A 25194-nucleotide genomic window follows, 5' to 3' on the forward strand; every position below is an offset into this window, starting at 1 on the left:
AGGCCTCACCTTACCTGACTTCAGAACCTATTATACAGCCACAGTAGTCAAAACAGCCTGGTATTGGTACAACAACAGACACATAGACCAATGGAACAGAATTGAGAACCCAGACATAGATCCATCCACGTATGAGCAGCTGATATTTGACAAAGGACCAGTGTCAATTAACTGGGGAAAAGACAGCCTTTTTAACAAATGGTGCTGGCATAACTGGATATCCATTTGCAAAAAAATGAAACAGGACCCATACCTCACACCATGCACAAAAACTAACTCCAAGTGGATCAAAGACCTAAACATAAAGACTAAAACGATAAAGATCATGGAAGAAAAAATTGGGACAACCCTAGGAGCCCTAATACAAGGTATAAACAGAATACAAAACATTACCAAAAATGATGAAGAGAAACCCGATAACTGGGAGCTCCTAAAAATCAAACACCTATGCTCATCTAAAGACTTCACCAAAAGAGTAAAAAGACCACCTACAGATTGGGAAAGAATTTTCAGCTATGACATCTCCGACCAGCGCCTGATCTCTAAAATCTACATGATTCTGTCAAAACTCAACCACAAAAAGACAAACAACCCAATCAAGAAGTGGGCAAAGGATATGAACACACATTTCTCTAAAGAAGATATTCAGGCAGCCAACAGATACATGAGAAAATGCTCTCGATCATTAGCCATTAGAGAAATGCAAATTAAAACTACGATGAGATTCCATCTCACACCAGCAAGGCTGGCATTAATCCAAAAAACACAAAATAATAAATGTTGGAGAGGCTGCGGAGAGATTGGAACTCTCATACACTGCTGGTGGGAATGTAAAATGGTACAACCACTTTGGAAATCTATCTGGCGTTATCTTAAACAGTTAGAAATAGAACTACCATACAACCCAGAAATCCCACTCCTCGGAATATACCCTAGAGATACAAGAGCCTTCATACAAACAGATATATGCACACCCATGTTTATTGCAGCTCTGTTTACAATAGCAAAAAGTTGGAAGCAACCAAGGTGTCCATCAACGGATGAATGGGTAAATAAATTGTGGTATATTCACACAATGGAATACTACGCATCGATAAAGAACAGTGACGAATCTCTGAAACATTTCATAACATGGAGGAACCTGGAAGGCATTATGCTGAGCGAAATGAGTCAGAGGCAAAAGGACAAATATTGTATAAGACCACTATTATAAGATCTTGAGAAATAGTAAACCTGAGAAGAACACATACTTTTGTGGTTACGAGGGGGGGAGGGAGGGAGGGTGGGAGAGGGTTTTTTTATTGATTAATCAGTAGATAAGAACTGCTTTAGGTGAAGGGAAAGACAACACTCAATACATGGAAGGTCAGCTCAATTGGACTGGACCAAAAGCAAAGAAGTTTCCGGGATAAAATGAATGCTTCAAAGCTCAGCGGAGCAAGCGCGGGGGTCTGGGGAACATGGTTTGCGGGGACTTCTAAGTCAATTGGCAAAATAATTCTATTATGAAATCATTCTGCATCCCACTTTGAAATGTGGCGTCTGGGGTCTTAAATGCTAACAAGCAGCCATCTAAGATGCAGCAATTGGTCTCAACCCACCTGGAGCAAAGGAAAATGAAGAACACCAAGCCCACATGACAACTAAGAGCCCAAGAGACAGAAAGGGCCACATGAACCAGAGACCTACATCATCCTGAGACCAGAAGAACTAGTTGGTGCCCGGCCACAATCGATGACTGCCCTGACAGGGAGCTCAGCAGAGGACCCCTGAGGGAGCAGGAGAGCAGTGGGATGCAGACCCCAAATTCTCATAAGAAGACCAAACTTAATGGTCTGACTGAGACTGGAGGAATCCCGGCGGTCATGCTCTCCAGACCTTCTGTTGACACAGGACAGGAACCACCCCTGAAGACAACTCATCAGACATGAAAGGGACTGGTCAGCGGGTGGGAGAGAGACGCTGATGAAGAGTGAGCTAATTATATCAGGTGTACACTTGAGATTGTGTTGGCAACTCTTGTCTGGAGGGGGGATGGGAGGATAGAGAGAGAGGGAAGCCGGCAAAATTGTCAAGAAAGGAGAGACTGAAAGGGCTGACTCAAGACGGGGAGAGTAAGTGGGAGTAGGGAGTGAGATGTATGTAAACTTATATGTGACAGACTGATTGGATTTGTAAACGTTCACTTGAAGCTTAATAAAAGTTATAAAAAAAAAAAAAAAAAAAAAAAAGTTGGAAGGGACTGCAGCCATCCAAAACATTTCACATCAAAATTTCAGACATGCATGTGCGTACAGACTAGAACAGACTGGAAGGCGAAACATGAGATCGAATCTATAGAGGAACTGTATGTTCGTTGTCATTTCCTAAAGAGATGACTCAAATTCTACATTATTAGCACCCGCTGCTGTGGTTAAGCGCTCAGCTGCTAACCAAATCTGGAGTTTGAATCCACCAGGTGCTCCTTGAAACCCTATGAGGTCGTTCTACTCTGTCCTACAGGGTTGCTATGAGTCAGAATCGACTCAATGGCAATGGATTGGTTTTTTTTTTTTTTGGAGGGGAGGGTTTGCTACTGTTTTATCAGGTAAAACATTGTGGAGGTTTTATTACTTATGAACTCGCCTGAAGCCTGGGTCCAATTAAGCCATGTAAGTCAAATTCCCTCTTTTGTAACTGTCACAAAACATTGTAAAATTGTGTCAAAAATATAAAATATTGCAGCATTTTACCACACTATGCTAGATTATATGGTCTGCAGAATTGGAGGTGGGTTTTCATGAATAGAGATTGCACGGTTTAAGAGTTTAGATTCACGTTTCCGTCAGAGACAAACTAGAGACTATCTTGAGGAGTATGTCTAGGAAGAAACCAGACACCCTACAAAAGCTCAAATATATGGTCTGTCACTTTAATGGTGGTTTTTTTTTTTTTTCTTTCTATGAAGGTCTACTGACTATACGCAGGGGTTTAAAAAGAAGCCGGCTAAAGACTTTCCATAAATTCAGAACAAACCAGTCTTTCAGAGAAGAAATACAAATATTCCAATCACTTCGCAAATTAAGAACAGATAATACGGAACTTTACTCAGAAACAAACAAATAGAGGAAACGGAAAGGAATTAGAAAAGGGAGTGGGAATCAAGAAAAGTGAAAGGAAAAGAGGACGGAAGAAGTGGTAAATAGGGACAGAAATTGCACAGAAAAGAGAAGAGAAAACCTTTAGGAAAGTGCTAACGGGCAAAGTGATACAGGGAAACAATTGAAAGAGTTCCTCTACATTAAATTACTGAGCCAGTAAGGTATTCCTGTTGCTATAATTCAGTTATTAAAAAAAAAAAAAGTTAGTGTTTGACTAACTTTTCAGATGGTTTATGGGGTTCCCTCTGAAAGCTTTTGGAATCTCAGCACATTTTATCATATTTTACGGGTGTTTCCTCTTTCTCGTTAGTGGTTTTTATCTTTTATCCTAACAGGATAATAGGATGCGTCTTGCTTTGTCTCAGTTTTGTCTTAAGTCGCCAAAGGCTGCAAAATAAGAGGTGCCAAGCACTGCCAAATTTCAAAGACCACCTAGACAAGGCACGTAAGAGCTGAAAACTGGTCTTATAAAGCTTAATCACTCAACTGAAAGGATTGAACGTAAAGAGGTAGAAAGGAGATTTCTTTGGAACAAATTCTTCAGAGAACAAGTGGGCTGCTGTGCTTCCCCACCACCACCCTCACCCCTCTGAGAGGGGGGAGGAGGAGGAGGGCGTGCCTCACCCTCACCATAAGCCAAATGGAAGAGAAGCTTCCGTAGAGCCATAAGCACAACCATAAAGACTGTTTTGGGATGGTGTTGCCAATCGGCCTGACAGGGCAAAGCAGAAAGGAAAAGAGCCGCTTTGGGAGTGCCCTCTCCTTCCACCAACGGCTGGGCCCAGGGGCACTTCCTACCCATGAGTCCAGGGGCAGCCGGCTGATGGGAGCTGGACAATCATTTACCAAAGGGAATGTTTCTGAAACACCTCTGCCAGGGCCAAGCCTACCTCATCTCAACGGAAAGAGGCTAGAGTCGGGCCTTAGTCAAAGGGGCTGAGGGTTGGAAGAGGCTGAAAATGGCCAGGCAAGCAAGTCAAGATCCACATCACTGGAATTCATTTAGAGGCACCCAGATGGGGTTCTTCAGAAACCTACAAAAAATCCTTCCAGCCCTCCTCTTCCCCCAGCTGTGGAAAGCCACTACACTCAGAGAGCACTCCTAACAACTTACATCCGGCTTGACCATCAAGGGCTTTCCTGTGCCTCAGCTCTCCTTCCTGGGAGCAATCAGTCTAGCTGTCCATGGGTGGTAGGAAGTTAGGAATGTGGATGGAGATCAAGCAGGAAAGCAAGACAGAAACAGAGGATTGAAATGACTCGCATGTCGACCTCCATGTCCTCCCCCCACTATACACTGCCCACATCAATCAGCCATGTCCTCCCCCCACTATAAACTGCCCACATCAATCAGCCATGTCCTCCCCCCACTATACACTGCCCACATCAATCAGACCTATGAGAGGGAGAAGCTTTCCTTTGAATGAGTCTTGCCATTTAATTTCACTCAATTGGACGTTAAAATACTGAAACAAGGCTCTGCTTGTAACTAAGAGTGATCAGAATACTCTTTCTCCTCTGAGAATGAGAGGGACTAGAAAAGCTATGGGATCCACCTGAGATTCTGTGCAAGGTTCAGGAAAGAAAGAGAGTTTGAAGGGACAGTAGTTGGAAAAAATCAAGCTGTTTTTGGCTTGAGTCCTACTGAGTTCAGCTCATTTAATATTCTGGTTATACAACAAAAATGCACACATCCATCACCATCAAGTTACTTGAGAAAGAGAATGACTCTTACCGATAATGCAATGCTTTAAGTAAAAGTGCATTTCAGAACATCCCAGACAAAAGACATCTTGAGAAGTGTTTATTTGCAGTGACTTTTACAGTCTCACACTAATAATGAATTTATTAACCCTAATTTTATGAATCGGACCTCTGATGGCTCAGTGGTTAAAGAGATATGCCTGCTAACTCAAAGGTCGGTAGTTCAAATCCATCAGCCTACTAATGCAGCTCTACGCTGTCCTACAGGGTCGCTATGAGTCAAAATGGACTCAAAGGCAAGGGGCTTTTGGTTTTCATGTGGAAAAAACACCTTCTCTCTCCTCTAGGTTTGTGTATCACTTGAGTTGGAAATCTCTCTGGAAGTCGCCTGGCAACTCCTCTTGTAAGAATTGCTCTTAACGAAATAATTAAAGACGCACAAAACATTAGCTGCAAGGATGTTCACTGCAGCACTGTTTATAGCACTAAATATTGAGAACATTCTATGCCAGTTAATTATATGTTTATACAGGGGAATACAGTTCCATTATGTAAAATGGTTTTGTAGCTCAACCTTTCTTTCATTGTTGCCCTGATAAGGAGCCTTTTTTAGACATGTTTTTTTTTCCCCTAACTACTCACCCCCATGAAATTTTAATACCATAGACATACCGTACTCTGCTTATGTACTGTGGCCCTTTGGAGGCCCACAAACAATCGTAATAATTAGGTTTTTTTTGCCCCCAAAACCAATTTTCACAGACTTGGGGGCCACATCACCATCACCGATAACGCATGCGGTTGGTCGTTATTGATACCGAAGGATGTTCATATTTCAGAAAGCAAAAAAGTATATAATCTCTGTATATAATTACTTAAAGAGATACAGAAAAACTTCTGGAAGATTCTATATAAAAGTATTAATACTGGTTATCTACAGGTGCACACCAGGCTTCATATTTATTAAAGCCCTAATATGTGTGGAGAAGTCCCTGGGTGGCGCAAACAGTGAAGTGCTTGACTACTAGTCAAAAAGTTGGCAGTGGAACCCACCCAGAGGCGTTTCTGGAGACAGGCTGAAAGTCATAGCCTTGGGAACCCTATGGAGCGTGGTTCTACTCACATACGCTGGCTGACCTGTATTTGTTTACAAAGGGCAGGAAGCCTTTTATCCTGTCTTTCTCTCCATATAAACAACAGCCTTCACAAAGCACAAGCAGAGAGGTCTTGAATTGGGCCTATTTTCATGAATACCCTAGATATGCAGCAAAAGCCAGCCTTGTCTCTTTTGAGTGCTTTTCCCTCTAATGTTCTATGTTTGCAAAGGAGTGACTCTTTGTCTATGGGGGAGCATCAGGCACCCCTGTTGGAATCCAGTGAAAGCTCTCAAGCCTCACCCCACAACAGCATACATACACCCAGAATTTGGCAGATAACCGCAGGAGTTCACAGGCCCCCTTAGGCCTATTCAGTGAGGGACCCTCTAGAATTTCATAGACTCTTGTAGGATTTCTCTAACTTGGCCAGGATTCATTCTAGGAGGAGTGCTGACTCATTTCTCCCTTTTCAGAGAGAAAAAGGGAACGTCCAGAAAAGAAGCTCAAGTTCTATTTCTTCTCTTATTTTGGGGAAATGAAATTCCCCGGGGACATGGGGGGAGGGGGAGATGTGGGGCGGGGGATCACATCTCATGACTGGAACAGTTCTTCCTTGAAGCTTGTCTTTTCAGGCTCATATCCACAAAAGAACATCAAGTACTTCCTAGAATTTCTAGGTCACACTGTCATGGACAGTACACCCCCATCCCACTCCTCCGTAGTTGCCACCTCACTCCTGCGTTTGCGAACTGCCCACTTACCTAATTGTGATTGTGGAGTTAGGCTGAAGTTTAATCTGTATTCCAAACAGTTTCTAACACACTGACACTTCATCTTTGTCATTTGCGACACTAATTCTCAAATCTAATCTCTTCAGGAACACAGAGCATAAAGTGAAGCAGAGCTTCCTAACTGTTTCTGTTTTTCTAATTATTTATAAACGCATGCTTTTTGCGTAGTCATCAGCTGTCTTTAAAGAGAACACAGCTATTTCCTGTTAGCAACCGCCCTGCGTGGCAATTGGGTATCAGATATCTCTTTAGTTCACAAGTCACCCTTTGACATTTAATAAACTGCAATGATTTCACATTTAGGTATTTCCCCCACTCATTTCATTAGGGCAAAGGAGAATATAAAAACCAACTTATTAGGTCAATTGCAAAAATAAAAGTAATTTTTTATGGGTAAGCAAAAAGTGAAAAGGTTTTCTTTCCTTTTTTTCTACCTATGTTTTTTGAAGTATAGATGTCTAACTTTCTTTTGGAAATACATGGTGTCTCATAATATTTTTATAGTTTGTGGGTTTTCTTTATAATTCACTTGTCAGCCACTCAATGCTTCTGTTATGATTTCATCCCTTTAACACTAAAAAAAAAAAAAAAATACTATTAATTAAAGGGCAAGAATCAAAGTTTCTACTCCCTTTTTAAAAATGAAACTAGGCTGAATCAGGATAGACTTGTTTTCTTATTAAAAAAAAAAAAAATCATCCTTCCATGTACATTCATGAAAACCCTATATAATCAACCAGTCAATATTTCAAGACAGTACTGAAAGAAAATTAAAATGCATAGGTCATTAACCTGTCTAAATCATCCAATATCAAGCCACTGGCAAGTTGATTTTATGCTAGAGTAGATTTTAGATGGTAAAACCAAGATTTCTCTGATTCTCCTGCCTTCAGAGGAAAAAAAAAATCTGCCAAAGCAGACTTGAACAATACCCCCAAATCACCTCTCCTACCATATGTAATTTTTATTTTTATACAAAGTCATGGTTATAAAAAGGATAGAACTTTTAAGGATCCGAACATTTCTTCCTAAAATATATTCTCGCTCATGTTCCACTTGGGATGAAAGTTTCAATCCTGAACAGACTTACCAGGCTTGCATCTGTCAGCTCCTTGAAGAAGCTCCTCTTTAGTTTCAAGCTGTGGCTGAAACTTAAAGTACAAAATGTATTCAATTAAGCTGCCTGGCATTAGTGACTTTGTTTGTTCCAGTGACTCCACAACACAGTGACAATCCCACTCCCTTCCTTCTGCAAAATCTTCAGTTTATGACTTTGCTGTGTGATCAGCTTTCATTCTCCTACACTTCAAGCCAAGGACGAAAAATACACAACCCTGGCTTACCTGTCAAGGAAAAGGGGTCAAATGCACATGTCATCAAGCAAATTAGCAATTATGAATTGCAAAATGATTTAATAAAGTTTTCTTCAAATAGATATAGCTAACCCTGTTAGCTTTCTCCTCGTACATACTTGGTAAGACAGTAAGTTTTTAAAAAGCAGGAATGATGTAAGTACACTAAGGGACACTTTGGCAAGCCAGAGAGAAAGGGAGAGTGATTCTAAAAGGAGCCGGGAGAGTAATAGGACCCTTTGGCTCTGACGGTGAATCTGAAGCGCTCTACAGGAAGTACATTGGTTAGCTAAAGTTAGAGAAACAGTGGCCTCTTAGGGAGCCCCAGACACCACATTGATTATACGTGGTGTGGTAACTTGTCGTTTATTCTGACAGTTGTGAGAGTTAGAACACAGGATGAGAAGGCTACAATCGAGAAGCCATCTTGGGCACAATGATTTCATTTTTATGAATAAGGTCCAACAGGTTTCATTCTGTTACTATCTATCCTCTGTCCTTCCCAGCAGCGTTTACCTCCATCCCTCTAGATGTTCTAAGGATGCAGACATAGTCCACTGAGGTTCAACTTAAATAAAAAAAAAAAAAAATGAGGTAACAACATGTGAATTTTCGTCTTTCTAATATCTCTGGCTTCCTCCACAATGATATCATAAGCAAACAATCTTTCAGTGTTTATTTTGTCAACCTACATTAAAAGAAAAAAAAAACCTTAACACTGGGAAAAATACTTTTCTCTAGATGGCACAGTTTTACCCAGTTGGCACATCAAATACAGGCAAGAATCAAAGGCACTGGGGAGTCTGGAGAGACAGTCAGAAATTCAAATATTTCTGCTAATAGCTATGTTCATTTTATTTTCTTTTATCTCATTTTCTTAAATGTGAGCACAGCCAGGAAAATTAGCACAAAGTCTAATAACAAGCTGACCATAAAGAAAACAAGGAGGCTACACCCTGGTTCTTTCTGGATTTGGTTTTAATGGCGGTTCGGGGAGCTTTCGTATTTGGAGAATTCTCAACCTGTAGCAGGCAGACACCTGTGTGCTTCACAAGGTGATGTGGTAGGGTGACATTCGAAACAGGCAGTGATGGTAACACAGGCCAAGTAAACACAAATTGTGGGAGGCGAAAAATATTTCTGCCGAGTTCCGTGATCTTTGAGTAGCACATATTAGGTAGAAAGCACCACCACACAGGTGAAAGTAAAATAAATTCAAAGATAAATCAAACGGAAGGCTCCGTTTGTTGGAAACTCACCTGTTAAAGATAATTCCCTTGGGTCTCATCTTGGGTGATAATACAAAAAAAAAAAAAATCGTGTGAAATAACACAGTTGGCAGAAAACCAAGACCATTTTATCATTCCACATTCCCTCACATGAGGTAGCCCTGCCATTTTACATTATTTGTTTACTAAGCACAGAAACAGGAATTACGAAGGATAAATATTAAAATTCTAATTATTCTATGAATAATTATTCTCCTGAATGGCACATTTGTGGTCTGATTCCCTAGATATATTTTGTTTTGTTACAAAAGAATTCATTAAAAAAATTCTCAGAACATAAATATTCCATCACATAGGCTTCTCTGTCACCTGATGGTCCCTTTTCCTTTATACCTGAATGCCCACTCATTGAAAACCATTCTGAAGTTACAGTGGATAACCAAGAGGAATCCTGGCCAACGTCCTAATGAAAAACTTTGTACAAGGAAGCATTGATGGCGATTGGGACATAACTGGGTTCTTATCTGCTTCCGGAGTTGCTTTGGTATTTATCTGAGCTATAAACAGCTCCCAAAGGTCAGACTACCTCAGAGTAGTAGTCTGATTTCCTTTCAGCTAAGGCATGTATGGCTGCTCTGTTACTGCAGTAGTTTATCTTCTTCAGCTCTATTTCCTTTTCCTTTGAAAGTCACCTTTCCCTCTTTGCCATGTCTCAGAATCTATTCCACTCCACTGAGATTTTCTAAGTCAGATAGAAAAGGATGCTATCTTCCCTATCCATAATGTCCTATTTTATTTCAAAACTGTTATAAGGGACACAACACTTGTAAAGGTTTTAAACAGTGAGAATTGATTTCATTTTTTTCCTATACATTGTTTTCTCATCACCAAAGTAATAAAGGCTCATTGTACAAAATTTGAATATTCCAGAAAAATACAAAGTACAAAAATGATAATAAAAATCAACCATATTACAATCAACCAAAAACTTAAGGTTTTCTTCCAGTCCTTTCTTCTATTTGTATATTAATTTTTGATAATACTGGGATAGTATGGTATCCTGTCTTCCCCCCACTTTTACATAATAAGTATATTTCTTCATGTTCTTCAAATATGATTTTAATTTTTACATATTATTCATTATTTAATTCTTTCCCCATTATACAGCATTTAAATATTTTCTAGTTTTTCCATTCTTTAAAGTAATATTATAGACTATATTTTTCTCACCATTTTAAAATTGCCCTTCTCTATTAAAAGCAGTGAATTAACCCAATAGTCTATGGACATAAAAAGTGTTAGTCATCTGTGAGGAAAAGGTTTGCCATCACATTCTGACCTGATGTAGAGATGTCCCAGAGATCACAAACATGTCCTGTTCTAGATATGTGCAAACATTTTCCAAGGACTTTGGTTCTAGTCAGGCCTCAATACCTACCACCAACTGCTTGATGAACTCTTCTATTTGGATGTCTTCTCTTTTTGCTTCAAACTCGGCTTGTCTAAAATCGGGCTCCCCCAGCATGCTTCCCTGAACCTGTCCCCACCACCACCACTCTGCGACTAGACTGAGAACACGGAGGAGCCCTGAGAGAGGAGTTAGTTCAATTCCCTCTTTTTCTAAGATGGAGAGGCCCAGGACACTCTATGACTAGCCTGAGGTCACCTAGGCAGTTACTTTGAAATCTGGAATTCTAAGACTGTTTTACTTTCTTAGTCTCTCATGCTTAATCAAACATTAAGATCTATCCTTTTGAATTGCCCTCCCCCCCCCCTTTTTAGCTCATTTATTTCCATTTTATACCAATTCCTGTCACCCCATTCCAGGCCCTTCCTTGTCACCATACCCAAAAGCCATCTAGCTGACCTCCTCCTCTCTAAGACCTCCTATTTTAATCCTCCCTGCACACCACTCTCAGATGGATTTTTCTTAATGTTGTTATCCTGCTCAAAACCCTCACTGATTTCTTATTTAGCCCTACATAATATATAAACACCTTTGCCTGGCTCTCAAAACCCCATGTTCCCATCCAATCTTACCTTGTCCAGTCTCTACCTCCCAGTCTGGTCACTTCCCCCTTCCCAACTTCCTGCCTTCTCCATACATTGTTTACCCCATTCAGAAACTCTTTTGTTTCCCCTCAGGTCTTCAAATTTTACTCAAATCTTTAAGGCTAAATTCAAGTCTGTCTTGAAGGGCAGAGGGTTATTGACCATCCCGTAATAGTTGTTTCTCAGAAAAGTCTACTCTTGTTACATTTTTGTTACAACTTTTACAACACCTCACCATGACTGGTTGATTTCCCAGGTTTCCTCTCATCTCCTGGCGGAAGGCTGAGTTGCACGTGCACCAACTCCAAATTTACTCACTATAGGACCTTCCTGGGGTGGCAGTAGGAAGTGGTCGCCATTTTTTTTTTTAGGGCTGTGCGCGGTATTTTTAGAGCCATGAGCAAAAACTGGTTCACAAAAACTATGCAGCCTGCGCAGGCATCCCAGTACTGAAGATCCGCCCCTCTCTATTCATGAATATGTATATCACTCCCTATATAAGGAGCCAATCTGGTTTCATTTAGTGAGGTGGTAGCCTTAGGTCATGAGGCCGTTCCAAAAAAACCTTTCTGTTCTTCCAACCCTGTCTCTGGCTGACTTCAATTTGCCAGCCTGCTGGGCAAGACCCTATCAGTTGTCAGCTTCAGTCTCGTCTACTCTCTGAAATAGAATGAGTTTCACATAGGATTTGAAGTTGGCTGACGAGTTCGGAGCCCTGGTGGTGCAGTGATTAAGAGCTTGGCTGTGAAGGAAAAGGTCGGCAGTTTGAATCCACCAGCTGCTCCTTGGAAACCCTATGGGCAGTTCTACTCTGTCCTATAGAATTGCTATGCGTCAAAATCTACTCGATGGTAATGGGGTTTTTTTGTTTGTTTGTTTTTGACTTCAAGTCTCTGCTCTGCCACTTTTGCTGGGAGACTTGGGAAAAATAATTAACTCCCATGAGCTTATTTTTGTATTTGCAAATAAGAATAATTATACTAATACCTGCTCTATCATCCTCCCAGGATCCTAGGAAGGATTGAATGTATTACAATGTTTTCGTAAGCTACTAAATGCTATACCAATGAGAGAAAATACCATCCACTGATATTTGTCACTCTCAACAATTTCCGAATCCAAGTCTATACTACATACATAACATGGCACTGAATAACATTCTGTCCCGTCGTATTCTCTCAGTGTTTCATTTGCATTAGTCCTTCTACCTCAACTTGACTCTCAAGTCCTAAATGAAATACAGAATCTTGTATTTTATAAATCCTTAGAGTTCAACACTGTACATTGTTTTAATGACTGTTAGGCTGCAACAATACACTCAAGCATAACGATTGTAAGGATGGCGCAGGACCAGGCAGTGTTTTGTTCTGTTGTGCGTAGCGTTGCTATGAGTCAGAACCAACTCAACGGCACCTAACAGTCTAATCTAGATGAGTGTTAGAATGTCTGGATTGGGGTCACACTGGGATTTAGATAGAAATGAAAGAGCTGATGGAAAAGTCTTAATCTACAAGGCTGGGATCAAGGTTAGCATACACCTTTGTGAAGTCTATCCAAATGTGCTCTCAGTTTGGATCTTGATTCTCAGAGATACTGTAATTGTCACAGTAACCCTTACTGGGCACATTTACTGAAGCCAGAGGGCAGAGGTCAGAACATGAGGAGTAAAACCCGGGTCTTTGGATATGTTTATCAGAAAGGCGTTGTCCCTAATGATGACGTGTTGCTAAAGACGGTCTGCTGATGATCTACTTATAAGTTGCACGTTTCTGTGAAATCCATTTCTCAGTTTAGATTATCTAGAACATATACTCCAATAGGGTGTAGCCCTAATGAGCCCTGGTGTTGCCAGTCGAAAGGGTGGTGGTTCGAATCCACCATTCTCTCCTTGAGAGGAAGATGAGGCAATCTGCTTCCATAAAGATTACAGCCTCGGAAACCCTATGGGGCAGTTATACTCTGTCCTATGGAGTTGCTATGAGTCAGAATGGACTCAACAGCACATAACAACAGGGTCTACCCCTAAAAGAGTTCATTCTAGGGTTAGGACTTCAGGGCTACGTTTAGGTTTAGGGTTACATTTAGATTTGCAGTTAGTGTTGGGATTAAGGTTCTGTTTAGATGAGGTTTAGATTTAGGTTTAGTATTCACGCTAGAGTTAGTGCACAGTTTATTGTTACAGCCAAAGTCAAGGTTAAGGCTACAGTTTAGTGTTAGGGTTAAGATTAGGGTTACGTTAGAATCATAGACACAAAGAACTGTTTTACAAAAAGGTATTCTTCAAAAATTCTCTTTAAAAGAAGACATGTCTTTTACATTCTTGCCCAGCCTCCTTGAAGCTAGTAAAAGTACTATTGGGGAAGAACCCTCATTTTACAATATGCTACGATTAAATACAACTATACTGTGTTCCATAGTTTCAGGGTATTTTCTTTTTTTTGGTAATACCTGGTACCGAAAAGGCAAGTAACACCTTTAATGTCAACATTAACACCCTAAATGTCAATTCGCTGCCATATTCAGTTAGAACTGCCCTCCCTTGACATCCCCAACCTCTACAATAAAAGCTGATACTATTAAAGAAAAAAAGCCACGATCTGGAATCCGCTTACATTTTGCTTGGAAAAAAAAATTTTTTAATGAAACCTCTGCATACTTCTGAAGTACCAGTTCCTTGTCAAGCACCATAAACAGAATACACAAGCTATTTTTAATAGAATCATGCTTTCAAGTTGTTAGCTGTCGCACAAATCTCTATTTCCAGCCAAGACCTCTTTCTCAAACTACACGCTTGGATTTCCAGTGAATGGCTGTCTCCACCAGGCCCTTTAATTTCAGTCATTCAAAAGTGAACCCACTGTCTCCACAACGCTCATCTTCCATACCAACCTCTTTGTTTTTCCCATTCTAATTGAATGCCAACACCATTTACCAAGTGCTCAACTTCTTCTCTCACCTACCACTGTTCTGTTGTAAAAAATTTCTACTATTTCTCCGATCCCTCGCTTCCGCCTTCAGTTAGTCCCTTATCACCTTTTGCCTAAACCACTGCAACAGCCACTTAAATAACTTTTGAATATCTTTTCTGCCTTCAAGCTCTTTCATTGTCCAATTTGTCCCCCTACACTGTCACCAGAATGTGAGATCTTTGTTATGTCATCCCCCAGCTGAAAGTCTTTCCTAGTTTCCCTTCTATAGTCTCTTCTATGAAGACATTATCACTCTTCTATTCCCCTTCAGTTTTCCAGTTCCTCCTTTTTATTCCACCATAACCTCTACACTGATGATTGCACTTACCACGCTCTATTACACTTGTTCTCTTTGAATAGATGGTAAGCTTCTCAAAATTGAAATCTTCATTTCTGCACCACCAGTACACTGAACAGTGCCTGGCACATTGTGAATGCTCACAAAATTTTGCTGAATGAGAGTATCTTAGAGGACTAAATAACTCCCAAAGATCCTCTTCATATATTAGTGTGGCCAGTTCAAAAATAAAATTTATGCTGCGTAAGGTTTCTTTAAAAAGCACACCCCACACTTTACCAGGAAGTTACAGATTGAAAAACAGCTGATGGAACAAGTTAGCATACAGCAAATAAAGAGTAGACCATTCAATTGCTGCTAACTGGAACTGAGGGACAGATGGAAGATGGGCATAAAACATTATTCCTCATCGATGGAAGAATTTGCAAAGATTCCTGAAGTCTCTGGGTATTGGCACTTTGGATATTTCCCTAAAATGTAGTGAAAATTCAGGTGCAGAAAAAGGTAACAATAAAAATGAATGGGGGGGGCTATGTGAACACAGAAAGGGAGCCCTGGTGGTACAGTGGTTAAGTGCTTAGCTGTTAACCAAAACGTTGGCACCAGCCACTCAACAGGAGAAAGTTGGGGCAGTCTGCTTCAGTAAAGATATACAGCCTTGGAAACCTATGGGCAGTTCTTCTCTGTCCTATACGGTTGCTGAGTTGAAATCGACTCAACAGCAGTGGGTCTGGGCGTGGATTTTTTGTCTGTTATGTGAATACAGAAACTGGATTAATGCCAAATTTGTGGAACCAGAATGCCCCCCATATCCTACTTCACCCCCTAGTGTAACATGGTGCCTTGTGTGGGGTATACACTCAGTTTTTTAGTTACAATTCATGAAAACATCCTGTAAGTTTTCAGTAACGCTGGCTGCCCTGCAGATGAACTAAAGGGGTGGTGGGGGATGGGGGAGCTGGTTCTGCAATATTAGTGTGTCTGCTGCGGAAATAAGCACTGCTTTTGCAATTTTAAAATTAAAAAAACTCAGCTACCTGCCTTCATCACAGAGCTAAAGACCTGAAAGGCACAGCCTTGGGCACTGTCTAGTTGCAACAGTGCTTCCCACTTGAAGCATTTCTCTCTTGTAAAAAATGCTAAAATCAGCAACCTTGGAAGATCCTGGGTCCTGCTAGGGAAGCCCCAATTGCCAGCTTTCACTTGGGTGTGTTGTGTGTAGCCAGAGGAAACGGAAGGAGATGACTGGGGAGAAACTTAATATCCATAGGGACAATGGCCAGACTATCTATGAAAACACAACTCTGACCCACAACCTCTGCAGCAAGCAGCCTGGGAAGCCAAACCACAACCTCTTCAGAAAGAGCCCAAATGAATAGCTCTTGGTCAACGACGACTGCCACCTTCCCTAATTCTGGCCCCACTTCCAATTTCGGACCAACCAGGTTAAGCCAAATACGCTCCCCAAACCAATCACAAAGGTTGCCCTTCTTCTAGTTGGCAGCCTCCAGCTTCCGCCCAGCCTCTATACCCACTACTTCCAATTAGAATTGAAGCCTTCCCCTTTTTTCAGTGTAAAGCTTTCCCTCTCCTCTGCCTGCCTTTGAGTCTGCCAAACACAAGAGATGGTGGCTGGTAGCTGACTCCCTTCCTATAACAAAAAAAAAACAAGCTCTGAATAAATAAACCAAACCAAAGCCCTTGCCCTCAAGTCCATTCCGACTCACGGCGACCCTACAGGGCAGAGAACTGCCTCCCAGAGTTTCCAAGGAGCGCCTGGTGGATTCGAACTACCAACCTTTTGGTTAACAGCTGTAGCACTTAACCGCTACACTACCAGGTGTGTTTTTTCCTTTGAATAAACAGCCGCTGCTTATTCTCATTCGGGTGGTCTTGGGTTATTGCCGCACTAGGTGTCTCGAAGCATCCCAGGAGCCGGCCTGCGTGTCACGGAAGGAGGAATTGGCTTTGCGGGGAGAGGTCGGAACTGGAATTGGAAAGGGGGGCTCTTTCGAGTACGCTGAGAGTAGTGCTGGCGCAGGTAAAGGGCATGGGATGACCCAGGGGGCAGGTGGAAAAGGGGGGAAAGAGACAAAGAAACCTGTAGCCAGTCGCTGGAAGAGGGGGAGGAATAAAGGGGCGCGGCGGCTATTGTGGGCCGCTGGGCGCGGGGGCGGCGGGCCTGGGTCTCCGGCCTCGGAGAGGGAAAGCACAGCAGACGGGGGTCGGGCCTGGGACGCGGACCAGGCCCCGAGATCGAGGCCGGCTGGGAGGAGCCGAGGGAGCTCGGGGAGACCTGCAGGCCCTCGCTCGCGGGCCGGGCCGGGGCGATGGTGGTGGCCGTGAGGCCGCAGAAGCCGCGGGCGTGGTGGGGCGGTGCGGCGAGGGGGCGCTGGGGAAGCCTCGGTGCCTGCGGGCCTGCGCCTGGGCCTGGAGGCCGACCCCCGAGCGCGGGCCGGGGGGGACCAGCCGGGCCGGAGCCGCAGGAGGGGGCCGTGGAGGCTTTCCTGGAGCTGTGGGGGGCGGGAGGGGGAGCGTGGCAGGACACGCCGCTCGCCATCCTGGAGGTGGCTGCTGTCATCTCGCTGGTCCTATTCTTCTAGGAGCCCAAGGACGGCTCGCAAGCTCAGGGCTGCCGGGTGGTCCAAAGTGTGGACCATGTTCGAGAGAAGGAGCAGCCGCCCTGACTGGAGGGTGTCTTCCTGCTGCTCTTTGTGGCGGGCCTTGTGCTGGTGACCACCGTCCACGACTGGAGCAAGGAGGAGCAATTCCATGGCCTGGAGAAGTGGATCCTCAAGGACCAGAAGACGCCGTCCTGCGGGGCGTCCAAGTGGAGGAGAGCCCCGTGGTGGACCTCATGGTGGACGCAGACCGCCCATGGCAACTTGCTGCCGGTGGAGGGGCTGCTGATCTTCGGGGAGAACTGAAAACGGACGAGAGTGTCCTCACGGGAGAGTCAGCGGTGGTGATGAAAGCGCTAACCTGCATCTGCACCCTGCTGACAGCAGTCACCACATGTTGGAGGGCCCAGCACGATGTTGGTGACTGCTGTCAGTCTTAACTCGCAGGCAGACCTTGTGGTGTCACTACTGACCTCTGAAACAAAGAACAAAGAGAGCGTAAAGAAAACATTATCATAGGACAAGCGCGGGAACAAAACAGCCCAAGAGGGTGAAGGCAAAAATGCAGCCAATTCGAACATCACTGGCTACAAAGAAAAGCCCCTCTACAAGACACACTTACGGAGTTATCCATAATGATTGGCAAGTGGGATTTGCTAATGGCTATCGCACTGCACATTATACAGAATACATTGTTCGGTTTTTCATTATTGGAGTAACAGCCTTGGCGATAGCTGTCTCAGGAAGCCTTCCCTTTGGAGTTACTCTTTCCTTATTCTGTAAAGAACGATGAAAGATAAAAATGTAGTGAGACATTTGGATGCTTGTCAAACTAGGGGAAATGCAACAATCATTAGCTGAGATAAAATGGGAACTTTGAACAGGGATCACAAGAGAGGGTCCCAGACAGAGCTGGAGAAGAATGTAGAACAAAATCCTAACTCACACACACACAAAAGGCCAGACTTACTGGTCTGGCAGAGACTGGTGAAACCCTGAGAATATCACCCCCGGACACCCTTTTAACTCACTACTGAAGTCACTCCTGAGGTTCACCCTTCAGCCAAAGATGAGACAGACCCATAAAATGAAATGAGCCTAAATGGGCACACCAGCCCAGAGGTAAGGACAAGAAGGCAGGAGGGGACAGGAAAGCTGATAGTGGGGAACCCAGAGAGCATTGACATGTTGTGGGGTTGGAAACCAATGTCACAAAACAATATACATATTAATTGTTTAATAAGAAACTAATTTGCTCTGTAAACCTTCATCTAAAACACAATTTTAAAAAATGGGGACTTTCACTATTACAAAATAACAGCAGTTCAGGCTTACATTGGTGAGACTCATCATAAAACAATTCCTAGACCTAAGTGTATTCCAGAATCGTTCTTACAATTCTGCCGTAATTTTTTCAGATGTTGAGTCCACCCCAACAGATTGGCAATAAAACAGAATGTGCTTTGTTGGCGTAACTTCTGCATTTAAAAACCATGAAAAAAAAAAAAGCACATTTATGCAAAAATATGCCTTCAACTCAGAGAAGAAATTCATGATGAGTGTCTTAAAACTGCCTGATAGAGGTTTTCAAGTTGTTTACTAAGGGAGTCTCAGAAATATTATTTAACAGGCATTGCCAAATCCTGAATGAAAAGGGTAAAGAGCTGACAGAAACAGATGAAGAAGGTATTTCCTAAAGGGATATTAAACCAGTGGTTTAATAACTTAGAACCATGTGCCTGATGTTCAGAAATTTTCTAGATACTGAGACAAACCTGAGTAGGATAATGAAGAAGACACAATTAAAGATCTTCCGTGCATTGCTCTTATAGACATTGAAGATTTTATGTCAAAACTTTGAGTGCCTGCAAGATCCAAAAAAAAAAAAAATTTTTTTTTTTTTTTGCAAGCTCTAGCCCCTGACAAATACAACCCAGTTAAAGGTATAGTTAAGAGTAATGTTTTGGGGCAGAAGAAGATTGTAGCAGTCACTGATGATGGTGCTAATGAGTGTCTAAGAGAGCAGATGTGGAATTTGTAATGGGGTTAACAGGAACAGATACAGCTAAAGAAGCTCCTGATATCATTCCTACCGATAACAACTTCTCAAGTATTGTTAAAGCTATCTTGTGGGATAGCAGTGTTTATGACCGCACGTCCAAATTCCTTCCATTTCAATTGATTGTCGATGTTGTAGCCACAACTGTGAACTTCATAGGAGCATGTGTTGTCCAGGATTCTCCTCTAAGCTGTGCAGAGGCTTTGGATGAAATCTTAGAATAGATGCCTTTGCTTCCCTTGCTCTGGCGAACCTGCAGAGTCATTTTTGCTTTGCAAACCTTATGGTCCAACTCAGTGCCGTTTAGTCGATTCCAACTCATAGCGAACCTTATGGTAGGGGAAAAAATATCTCTTGTCCATTTAATGATAAAATTTATTTCAGGCCATACATAATATCAGTTTATAGTTACTTTTAATCTTACGTTAGTGAAACTCTTTTTAATTTGGACCATGGAAGAAACACTCTCCTACATGCTCCTCCTTCTACAATGATACTTAATACTTTTATTATGATGCAATTTTTCCAATGAAATTAATACCCAGAAGCTTCATGGTAAAAGAAATATATTTGAGAGACTCTTCAGTAATAATATCATGTAACTGTTGGGGGCACATTTATTCTACAGTTTGGTACTGTGCAATGTGGGTGATGGGTATTCAACTGTACAAACCTGTGATAATGGTGCATTTTCCTAAGAGTATCAGAATGTTTTACGAATAAGGGTGTTTATGAATAAGGAAGACCGAAGAAGAATTGATGCCTTTTAATTATGGCGCTGGCGAAGAATATGGAATATACCATGGACTGCCAGAAGAATGAACAAATCTGTCTTGGAGGAAGTACAGCCAGAGTGCTCCCTGGAAGTGAGGATGGTGAGACTTTGTCTCACGTACTTTGGACATGTTACCAGGAAAGACCAGTCCCCAGAAAAGAACATCATGCTTGGTGAAGTAAAAGATCAGCAAAAAAGAGGAAGACTCTCAATGAGATGGACTGGCACAGCGGCTACAACAATGGGCTCAAGCATAACAATGATTGTGAGGATGGTGAAGGACCAGGCAGTGTTTCGTTCTGTTGTACATAGGGACACTATGAATCGGAACCAACTCAATGACACCTAACAACAACAACAACATAAGGGTGTTACTGTGGGGTAAGTTCTTAACTATAATGCCAAATGGCTGTGTGAAGGCCACTTTAAGACTTTTTTGTTAGAGGACAAGTAAACTTACTAAAGATGTGTAAGAGTCAGAAACAGGAGAAAACCGCAAAGATGCATTTTGGGTTCTGTACTCAGGTAGACTCAAAGATCAGAAATGAATGATGGAGACATAATTCTTCCATCTGGTCACTTGCCTTATCAGGTCATCCAGTGTAACAAAAGGAGTCCTTTAAAATTTATGCATTTTCTACCTTGAACACTTAAAATATAGTAATAATCAAAAAACAACTTCACTTTATCCTTTTCCTCACATTTTAGATTTTAGTTTTTAAAATAAATGGCTGGTCTGTGTTATCTTCATTGTTACATTTAAAGGTTGTTCTTTGGAAGTAGAGAAATGAACACAAAGTTACATTTTAGACAGAAAAGTAATGGGAGAATTATGACTAAAACATGGCTCAAGAGAAGAGTAGCCTATTATATTTTGATCTTTTTAAAATAGAGGTTTGGGTGCCAAATTACTAATAAATAAATAACATTTGTTATTAATAAAAACCAGTTACCATACATCAGCAATAAGGAATCTGAAAAGGAAATTAAGGAAACAATTCCATTTACAATAGCATCTAGAAGAATAAAATACCTAGGAATCAACTTAACCAGACAGGTGAAAGACCTGTACATGGAAAACTATAAAATACTACTGAAAGAAATTAAGATGACCTGAACAAATGGAAAGACATTCCATATTCATGGATCAAAGGACTTCATATTGTCAAGATGTCACTACCACCGAAAGCCACCTGTAAATTCAATGTAATCCCCATCAAAATTATAACAATCTTCTTTGAAGTATAGGGAAAGCCAATCCTTATTTTTATACGGAATTGCAAAGGGCCCCAAATAGCCAAAGCAATCTTGAAAAAGAACAGAGTAGAAGGACTCTCACTTCCTGCTCTCAAAACATATTATAAACCTGCAATAATCAAAACAATCTGATACTGGAATAACGATAGATATATAGACCTATGGAATGGAATTGACAACCCAAAGTTAAGTGTACATATCTATGGTTAATTAATCTTCAACAAGGGTGCTAAATCCATCAAAAGGGGAAAAGAATAGTCTGTTTAATAAATGGTGCTAAAACAACTGTATTTTCACATGCCAAAGATTGAAGTTAGACCCATACCTAACACCATATAAAAAACTAACTAAAAATGGATCAAAGACCTAAATATACTACCTAAAACCACAAAACTCTTAGAAGAAAACATAGAGGCAGTGCTCTGGGACTTAAGCCCTCAACAACAGCTTCTTAGATATGACAACGAAAGCACAAGCACCAAAGGTAAAACAGATAAATGGGATCTCATAAAACTCAAAAAACTTCTGTACATCAAAGGACTTTATCAACAAAATAGACAACTTACAGACTGGGAAAAAAATTCAGGAAACTACATATCAGACAAGGGTTTAATATCCAGAATATATAAAGAACTCCTAAAACTTAACAAGAAAAAGGCAAACAACCCAATTGAAAAATGGGCAACGGACCTGAACAGATGTTTTACCAAAGAGGATATACAAATGGCCAACAAGCACATGAAAAGATGCTCAAAGTCATTATTCATTGTTGTTGCTAGGGGACACCGAGTAGGTTCCAACTCATAGCAACCCTACGCACAACAGAATGAAACACTGCCTGGTCCTGCACCCTCCTCACAATTGTTGCCAGACTTGAACCTATTGTTGAACCCACTGTATCATTCCATTTAGTTGAGGGTATTCCTCTTTTTGGCTGACCCTCTACTTTACCAAGCATGATGTCCTTCTCCAGGGACTGATTCCTCCTGATAACCTGTCCAAAGTATGTGAGATGTAATTTCGCCATCCATACTTCTATGGAGCATTCTGGTTGTACTTCTTCCAAGATAGATTTGTTCCTTCTTTTGGCAGCTCATGGTATATTCAATATTTTTCGCCAACATCACAATTCAAAGGTGTCAATTCTTCTTCAGTCTTCCTTATTCATTGTCCAGATTTTGCATCTATATGAGGCAATTGAAAGCACCATGGCTTGGGTCAGGCACACCTTTGTCCTCAAGGTGACGTCCTTGCTTTTCAACACTTTAAAGAGGTCTTTTGCAGCAGATTTGCCCAATGCAATGAGTCTTTTGATTTCTTCACTGCTGCTTCCATGGCTGTGGATTGTGGATCCAAGTAAAATGAAATCCTTGACAACCTCAAACTCCTGTCTGTTTATCACGATGTTGCTTATTGGTCGAGTTGTGAGAATTTTTGTTTTTTTCATGTTGAGGTGTAATCCATACCGAAGGCTGTGGTCTTTGATCTTCATCAGTAAGTGCTTCAAGTCCTCTTCACTGCGGCAAGCAAGGTTTTGTCATCTGCATAAGGCAGGTTGTTAACGAGTCTTCTTCCAATCCTGATGCCCCGTTCTTCTTCATACAGTCCAGCTTCTCAGATTATTTGCTCAGCATACAGGTTGAATAGTTATGGTGAAAGGATACAACCCTAGCATACACCTTTCCTGACTTTAGACTATGCAGTATCCCCTTGTTCTGTTTGAACAACTGCCTCTTCATCTATGTAGAGATTCCTCATGAGCACAATTAAGTGTTCTGGAATTCCCATTCTTCACGATGTTATCCATAATTTGTTATGATCCACACAGTCAAATGCCTTAGCATAGTCAATAAAACACAGGTAAACATCTTTCAGGTATTCTCTGCTTTCAGGTAGGATCCATCTAACATTAGCAATGATATCCCTGGTTCCATATCCTCTTCTAAATCCAGCTTGAATTTCTGGCAGATCTCTGTCAATATACTGCTGTAGCTGCTTTTGAATGATCTTCAGCAAAATTTTGCTTACATGTGATATTAATGATATTGTTCGATAATTTCTGCCTTCAGTTGGAACACCTTTCTTGGGAATAGGCATAAATATGAATCTCTTCCAGTCAATTGGCCAGGTAACTGTCTTCCAAATTTCTTGACATAGATGAGTGAGCACTTCCAGGGCTGCATCTGTTTGTTGAAACATCTCAATCGGTATCCCATCAATTCCTGGAGCCTTGTTTTTAGCCAATGCCTTCAGTGCAGCTTGTATCTCTTCCTTCAGTACCATCAGTTCCTGATCGTATGTTACCTCCTGAAATGGTTGAACGTCGACCAATTCTTTTTGGTATAGTGACTCTGTATTCCTTCCATTTCTTTTGATGCTTCCTACATTGCTTAATGTTTTCCCCATAGAATTTCTTCTTCAGTTCTTTCAGCTTGAGAAATGCTGAGCATGTTCTTCTCTTTTAGTTTTCTATCTCCAGCTCTTTGCACATGTCATCATAATACTTTAGTTTGTCTTCTCGAGCCACCCTTTGAAATCTTCTGTTCAACTTTTTTACTTCATCATTTTTTCCTTTTGCTTTAGCTACTTGACATTCAAGAGCAAGTTTCAGAGTCTTTCCTGACATCCATTTAGGTCTTCTCTTTCTCTTCTGTCTTATTAATGACCTCTTGCTTTCTTCATGTCTGATGTCCTTGATGTCAGTCCTCAACTCATCTGCTCTTCAGTCATTAGTGTTCAATGCATCAAATCTATTCTTCAGATAGTCTCTAAATTCAGGTGGGATATACTCAAGGTCATACTTTGTCTCTCGTGGACTTGTTCTAATTTTCTTCAGTTTCAACTTGAACTTGCATATGAGTAATTGACGGTCTGTTCTGCAGTCGGCTCCTGGCCTTGTTCTGACTGATGATATTGAGCTTTTCCATCATCTCTTTCCACAAATGCAGTCAATTTGATTTCTGTGTGTTCCATCTGGCGAGGTCCACGTGTACAGTCACCGTTTATGTTGGTGAAAAAAAGTATTTGCAATGAAGAAGTTGTTGGTCTTGCAAAATTCAATCATGCAGATCTCCAGCATCATTTCTATCACCAAGACCATATTTCCCAACTACCAACCCTTCTTCTTGGTTTCCAACTTTCCAGTAATTATCAGTCCATCCTGATTGCATGTTTGATCAATTTCAGACTGCAGAAGTTGGTAAAAATCTTCAATTTCTTCATCTTTGGCCTTAGTGGTTGGTGCATAAATTTGCATAATAGTTATATTTACTGGCCTTCCATGTAGGCATATGGATATTATCCTATCACTGACAGCATTATACTTCAGGATAGATCTTGAAAGGTTCTTTTTGACGATGGATACAACGCCTTTCTTCTTCAAACTGTCATTCCCAGCATAGTAGACCATATGATTGTCCAATTCAGAATGGCCAATGCCAGTCCATTTCAGCTCACTAATGCCTCGGATACTGATCTTTATGTGTCCCATTTCATTTTTGACGATTTCCAATTTTCCTAGTTTCATACTTCGTACATTCCAGGTTCCAATTATTAATGCATGCTCGCAGATGTTTCTTCTCATTTTGAGTCGTACCACATCAGCAAATGAAGGTCCGAAAAGCTTGACTCCATCCATGTCATTAAGATCGACTTTATTTTGAGGAGGCAGCTCTTCCCCAGTCGTATTTTGAATGCCTTTCAACCTGAGGGATTCATCTTCCAGCACTATATCAGACAGTGTTCCACTGCTATTCATAAGGTTTTCTCTGGCTAATTCTTTTTGGAAGTAGACTGCCAGGTCCTTCTTCCTAGTCTGTCATAGTCTGGAAGCTCAGCTGAAACCTCTCTG

General features: G+C 41.4%; 1 protein-coding gene across 6 annotated transcripts in view; it reads right to left on the bottom strand.

Annotated features, from left to right (window-relative positions):
• The window catches only part of PSD3 (pleckstrin and Sec7 domain containing 3), a 739247-nt gene that overhangs the window by 694739 nt on the left and 19314 nt on the right, over positions 1-25194 (bottom strand). For 4 of the 6 annotated variants that reach the window (XM_049866071.1, XM_049866067.1, XM_049866070.1 and 1 more), the window contains exons 3-4: positions 17876-18030; positions 14663-17728 (exon numbers count right to left, since the gene is read on the bottom strand). The gene's annotated coding sequence lies outside the window, so the exon portion shown is untranslated. Of the gene's footprint in view, positions 1-7822; positions 7884-14662; positions 17729-17875; positions 18031-25194 lie in introns of all 6 variants that reach the window. The other 2 variants (XM_049866069.1, XM_049866068.1) reach the window with 1 other exon arrangement.

This window comes from Elephas maximus, chromosome 22 (genome assembly GCF_024166365.1).
Source record: "Elephas maximus indicus isolate mEleMax1 chromosome 22, mEleMax1 primary haplotype, whole genome shotgun sequence".
Classification (NCBI taxonomy): domain Eukaryota; kingdom Metazoa; phylum Chordata; class Mammalia; order Proboscidea; family Elephantidae; genus Elephas; species Elephas maximus.